The sequence below is a fragment of the Pinus tabuliformis genome, chromosome 8, assembly GCF_031772625.1.
Source record: "Pinus tabuliformis cultivar Carrire ecotype Pingquan chromosome 8, CPIR1, whole genome shotgun sequence".
NCBI classification, from domain to species: Eukaryota; Viridiplantae; Streptophyta; class Pinopsida; order Pinales; family Pinaceae; genus Pinus; species Pinus tabuliformis.
This window is the reverse complement of record NC_142294.1, coordinates 154825647-154832547: the sequence shown is the minus strand read 5'-3', so window position 1 is coordinate 154832547 and position 6901 is coordinate 154825647. Positions and strand designations below refer to the sequence as shown.

Here is a 6901-nt window from a genome sequence, read left to right as displayed (position 1 = left end):
TACTATATTTGACAGGTACCCGACCAGACATCATGCATGCAGTTGGAATAGTTGGAAGATTTCAGGCAAATCCGAAGGAGACTCATCTTCAGGCAGTAAAGAGAATTTTCAAATATCTTCAAGGGACTCAAAATTATGGCTTATGGTATCCTAGAGATACAGATCTTACTCTTCATGCTTATACAGATGCAGATTGGGCCGGAAGCGTGGATGACAGGAAAAGCACAAGTGGTGGTGCGTTCTTTATGGGTTCCAGACTGGTATCTTGGTTCAGCAAGAAACAGAGTTCGATTGCCTTGTCTACAGCTGAAGCAGAATATGTTGCTGCTGCATCTTGTTGCACTCAACTCCTTTGGATGATGCAGACTTTGCAGGATTTTCAAATCACTTGTACACCACCTATCCCCATCTTATGTGATAACACAAGTGCAATCAGCATCTCAAAGAATCCGGTTATGCATTCAAAAACCAAGCACATACCAATCAAGTACCATTTTCTCCGGGAACAAGTGCTTGAACAGAAAGTCAAGTTGGAGTATGTTCCTTCCAAGGAACAAGTTGCTGATATTCTTACCAAACCATTGCCCGGGGACACGTTTGAATACCTCAGGCAAAAGCTGGGGGTTGTTGATGCATCATCTTGTTGAACTTCTTCTTATTGGTGGTACAGGCTCAGGGGGAGCACATAATGCATTGTTGGCATTATGGAGAAGGAGATCTTGGAAATAGCTGCAATATGTCTCTATCTCTTTCATGGTGGTGCGTTGCTGCAGATCTGGTTCATATTCAGGGGGAGCATGAGCTTAGGGGGAGCATACCCTTTGCCCTTGATGTCAAAGGGGGAGAATGAAGCTGAAGTTTGTAAGGATACCCTTTGCCCTTGATGTCAAAGGGGGAGAATGAAGCTGAAGTTTGTAAGGTTGCCATCAAGTCCAAAGGGGGAGATTGTTGGCATTATGTTTTCTGGTATGACTATATGTTACAGATGTTGTACTTGATGGCAACTCCAGTGGCAAGGCTCTCTGTTTGTTGAAAATTAAGAAAGACGCAGGAAACCAGTTCAGGAGGTGCGTACCCGCAGGTTCACCATGCAGGGTCCGCGTCCAGCGACGCTGGCCAGCCGTTCAGGGGGTGCGTCCACCCAGTGCACACATTTCAAGGCAGAGAAAAAGCATGTGGGGGTTTCTTGTGTGGTATCTAGCCGACGGTTTTGTGTTTCTATGGTGTCGGCTCGTGGTATTGTTCCATGTTTTGGGGAGGAGCTTGCCTATATAAAGCAAAGGAGTTCATTTGGATTGTGCATTGTCTTTGGTTGAATATCTTATTTGGTGAGATCTAGTCCAGATCTAAGAGGGCGAATCTTCTAATGGACTCTGATCTCTATGGCGCATGATCAGATCTGTAGATCTGACTGTTTGGGTTAGTCTTGAAGTCTTCATATCATTTATATCTGAAGGGACGCAGGTTCAGTGGAAGAAAAGTGCGCCGGGACGCAGGTACTGTAAAGGGCAAGTGCGCCGAGACGCAGCACAGTAGAGAGAGACCTGCGTGGGGACGCAGGGCTATCAAGGTTCAGGTGCGTCTCTGAAGCAGAAGGACGCGGCGCGATAGTGTTTTCAGGTGCGTCTCTGTAGCGAAAGACGCGGCGCGATAGTATCTTTGGGTGCGTCCCTGAAGCAACAGAACGCAGAGCAGTCACAGGAACAGTGCGTGGGCACGCAGCGGAGCAGAAGGATATCTGCGTGTGGACGCAGAGTAGCAGAAAGTTAACGGCGTCTGGTCGCAGGCCACAGAAAGAAAAACTGCGTCTTTGTTTTAAGATGTTCTGTTGATTGAATTTCTCTGTTGATAAGGTGTTCTGGGTTGGTTCTGTTATTACTGATCTGATATCTGTAGTGGTCTATATCTGTTATGTACTTGTTGATCATCTGATGCTTTATGAAAAGAAGTAGGGGGTTGTAGCTCCCTTCCAGGAGTAGACTGGAAAACGAGAAAGAGAGAGAGTTGTAGCTCTCTGCAGGTTGCAGCCTGCGTACTGGTAAAGGACTGCACCAGTACAAAATCATTGTAAAAGAAGTTTCTAAATTGAAAGAAGATAGAGACATATTGCAGCAGGTGGTTTTCACCCACATTGGGTTTCCACCTTACATCTTGTGTTCTTTGGTGTGATTATCTGTTTTTCATGCTCATTATTTTATGGTACTGACATGCAAAAATAATTCAAAGATCAAATAAGGAAGATTTATTAAATTGCTTGATAATACTGATTCACCCCCCCCTCTCAGTATTATTTTCAACAGAAAAAAGCATGGGTGAAGTGGCTATACCTTGAGGAGTATTGCTACAACACCATGTACCATATGTCCATAGGTATGATGCTTTTTGGTTCTCTTGATGGTTATGATGCACTAAAATTTTCTTATGTGATCTTTGGAGGTAGTAGGTCCCTAGGGGCAAAGGAATGGATACAAGAAAGCCAATACATCCTTATATATCTCAAGGATAATTTGCAGACTGTCCAAAACCAACAAAAAATGTATCCATATAAGTAGTCCATGGTCAAGGAGAAGGGAGCGGAGAAGCTCAAGCCCCATTTCTATGGGCCATACGGAGTGACCAAGAGGGTAGGTGAGGTAGCGTATGAGTTAACGCTTCCACCCAGAATCAAAGTGCACAACGTCTTCCATGTTTCTTGCCTAAATAAGTCTCTAGGACAATAGGTGATGCCCACAATAGAGTTACCACCTTTGGATGATGAGGGGCATTTAGTTTTGACACTAGAGGCCATCTTGTAGTAGAGGGAAAGGAGGCTTAGGAGTAGAAATATCATGGAGTATCTAGTGAGATGGAAGGATTTATTAGAGGAGGATGCCACGTGGGAAGTAGAATAGATTCTACAACATCTGAAACTTCAGTTTCTTGAGGACAAACAACATTTGGTAGGGGAGGACAATCATATCCCTAATATTTAAATTTGTCTAAGGAGCTTCCCAAAATTTGCAATTTTGGTTCCTAATAAATATTTTGGCATTTGAACTTACGAGATTTTGGTGAGAAGACTTGGAATTAAATTTTTCAAAATGAAAGGAAGGTAACTTAGGAAAAGTTGGTAAAAATTTAAGTGGTGAGTTGTGGGGGACACTCTAAAAGGGAAATCGAATCCTTAGGAGGAATTCAACCAATAAGGAGGGTAAAATGCTCAAGGGGGATCGATTTGGTGGGGACCACAAGGGGAGAGAGGAGTAACTACAAAAAAAAAGCCAAATCATTTTTGGGTTTCCTTGTTTATGCATTTAACTTGAGAGTTTGATTGAGTTGTTATCCAAGTAAACTGGTGCTTTGAGCACAAGGATTTCCAAGGGGAAATTCCAGCCTCTCTTTTAGTGGACTTCGAGTACCACCCTAGGAGAGAATTTTAGAACTGAGTGGGAAGATATTTGCTAGAGTTCATGGATCATAAAAACTCTTGCCTCATCCTGTTCAAATTTCCATGAGGATGAAAGGGCATAAATCATTCCACTGGATTGAGGGAGTTTTAAGAGAACTTTTGGCTAGCGAATTTAGGAGAAATTTCATTGAGGGTGGACAAATATTTGTGGAGAATTTCATGGCTAGAAGTTACTTCTTCTGAGAGAGACAAATTCACCATTTTAGGGCCTACACAAAGGTGTTATCAGGCTTATTTCGTAGGGAAGGATTCATCTCATTTGTGTTGGGTTTGGGTAGGAATTTCACTCATATCTTCTGGAGGAGAATTGCAGGGAAATCCTACAGCTAATTATGGAGGTATTTGTGACTAATTCAATAGTTGTAGATTGTGGGAGATGAATAACCTTCCAAGGAGGGTGTAGCACCAAATTTGGGTAATTCTAGGAGTTCATAATTAGCTCGAATCATTTATAGGTTTTGCTGGAATAGTTTCAAGGAGGGTTCTCCTAATTTTGCATAATTTTTAGAGGGGTTTTGGGCTCTCCAATATCAATTCACCTGCAATAGTAGTTGTAGAATTTTATGGGTTGAACACACAACTTGGAGGAGGCATTTTGAGTGGATATTTCCAGCGATTCTCACCTGGGCATTTTCTTGCTTTCTGTAGCAAGCCCAAGTGCACACATTCAATCTCCAGTTGTATTTATATTCCATGTTTATTAATAAAATGGCTCGAGATTATTGTTGCTACCCTATGGAGTTTTAATTTGTCTTTTCATGTGTTTTTTTTTTTCAGAATTTTCATGGTTATGATTATGCTATAGTTAGTGCATGTCTTTGGTATTTCACTATAAAATTCTATTAGGAATATAAAAAAATAAAAATGTAAACCACCGATTGTTTTGATAGTAGAGACTATTTGAGTAAATACAACCATGAAAGATCTCAAATGTAAAAAATTTAGCCATAACATCATTGCAATTACTTGAAATAATATCTAAAGAGGTGCTTCATATCAACATTTCCTACAAAGAGAGAAAAAATGTGTGCTTTACTTTTCTCAATTTTGGGTTGTCCAAATGACTGAATGATTGGATAGCAAATAAAATGAACCAAAATCTTCATACATACTTACAACAATAGAATGAGATAACATCGCATTTTGCAAGATGAACATTTTTGCTAAGAACCAAAAATGTGATGTGATAATGTATACGTGACATCATCACATAAACAAGCTAGATAAATTGCGATGAGTAAGCTAGATACCCAAATTCATCAATCCAAATGAATAACACCCATAAACTGTTCCTACAATCAAATTATTTTATAGAAATGGTTCCCTGGAATAAAGTTTGGTGAGACAAGATACCCACAACATGTTCCTACAAGAAAACTAATTTAAAACAATAATGATATTCCCTAGCTCTCAATCCGGTGAGATGAGTTCTATTGTCACATGAGACTTTCCTCTTCATTAAATCTGGTATAGATAAATTGATTGGATGTCCATTAAAAATAATTGTTTACAGAGACAACTCTAAGAATGAACCCATACTGTCACAATCACATAAGAGCCTAAACCCAAGAAACTGTTATCATTGCTGATAATTTCCATATGCATAAGGTGCATAACTGTACTTGTTTGGATCACGAGGTTCTGGTGCATAATCATAACCTACATCATATCCTTGTCCATAAACATAATAATCTCCATTCCATTGATTTGGATCTACTTGTTGGGGTTGAACCCATCCTGCAGTTTGTTTGTTTGCAGGAATTTGTCTCCAACAAAGACGAATGGTTTGCTGACCAAGAACTGTACCATTCAACATTTGTAATGCTTCCTTTGCAGAAGCTCTGTTACTAAACTGAAAAAATCCACAATTTTTTTTCCACTAGTATTTTTTCATACACAAGTTCTCCAAACTGGCCAAATAATCATCTCAACATTTCATCTATCACGGTTGGGTCTAAGCCACCCACGATTAGTTGTATTATTTCGATCATTATCCGAGGTAACTGCTTGAGGAGGAACTGCCCTGCTTTATGATATGATTGTTTGAAACATGTGGTATTGAGGAACAAAACACCCCATTCATCTTTTTCATAGCCCAAACTTTTTCATTCTCACTCCAAATCTTATAAACCCATATCCTTTTGAATGGCCTATAACCCTACCAGTAACAACCTTAGCTCCTTTTACAGTTTGGTATCTAGTTTGCAATGTCTCTTACAACAAATAATTTGTCACATAAGATTCCAAATCTCCAACAAATATAGGATAATAAGGTCCCATATCAGGTCGCTTTTCTCCAATGCCAAATGTTTCCCAATTTATCCTCTAAAATTGTTTAGTGTTGGGCATTTGTGCACCACTATAACTTTGCAGATCTCTCTCAACTCCTGTGTGGCTTGCAAAATCTACAAAGCCATAACCCTCTGATTTTCCAGTTTGTTTATTACAAATAATTTTAATAGAAACAACCTCTTGGCTATTACCAAAACTGCCATGCATATAACTCTCATCCATCCAATACTGAAAATATCTGACCCACAAGGTTCTAATCTCATCATCTGAGGTTGGCTGCGGTAAGTATTGCTGAGACATAAGCTTTGGTTGGGGATGTTGGGGTTGGGGTTGGTGTTGCAGGGGCCAAAACGAATCTTGAGGAGGTGGTTGAGGCTAAGGCTTCATCATCATCCACTATCATTGTTGCTAGGGAATAATCACAGGTGCAGTGACATGAGGGGGAGGAGCCACATTGGGGGTTAGTTGCATCATTTTGAGATGTCTTGAAAGAATAGGGGGGAAGGTAAAAAAAATCCTCAAAGAAAAGGAAAACCATCAAAATACAATAAAAAAACCTTGTGAAACTCACATGAGTTGCAGAACAAAATATTCCAAGAAACCTATGGTAGTTCAGTGGATGTACTAAGACTGTACACAGGGCATGTAAATTTCGATCGAGAATCCACAAGAGTAGGGTTTCTCTATAATATGCACGGGCTTCAAAGGAGGAACACACCCATACTATCACCATGGCCATGAGGATTAGAGGTGCACACTGGCCATTCCTTTTGCATTTTTTGTTAGAATGGGCATACATTTCAACACCCTTCAAAGAACAAAAAAACTTTCTTCCTCTACCTCCTTCTGAAAATGAACCTATTGAATTCACAAATTTTCCTCTTCTCCTCCATATTGTGAATGGTGTTTAAAATTGATCATTCTAAATCCTATGACCAAGTAAGCTGGATATACCTATGAATGATCCTTACTCACTTGGGATTTGCTATTAGTTTCATTAATTGGATAATGTGTTGCATATTTTCTATGTATTTTAAGCTCCTTATTAATTATTCTTCTTTAGATTTTTTCCATACCGAAAGAGGGCTTTGTCAAAGCTACCCATTGTCCTTGTTATTATTTTTACTGGTAGTTAAGAAAAATGATTGGGGAAGCAAAGCG

General features: G+C 39.8%; 1 pseudogene; it reads right to left on the bottom strand.

Moving 5' to 3' along the window:
* Positions 1-5027: 5027 nt before the first annotated feature.
* On the bottom strand, positions 5028-6040 carry LOC149234597 (polyadenylate-binding protein RBP45 pseudogene; annotated as a pseudogene).
* Between the last annotated feature and the right edge of the window lie 861 nt (positions 6041-6901).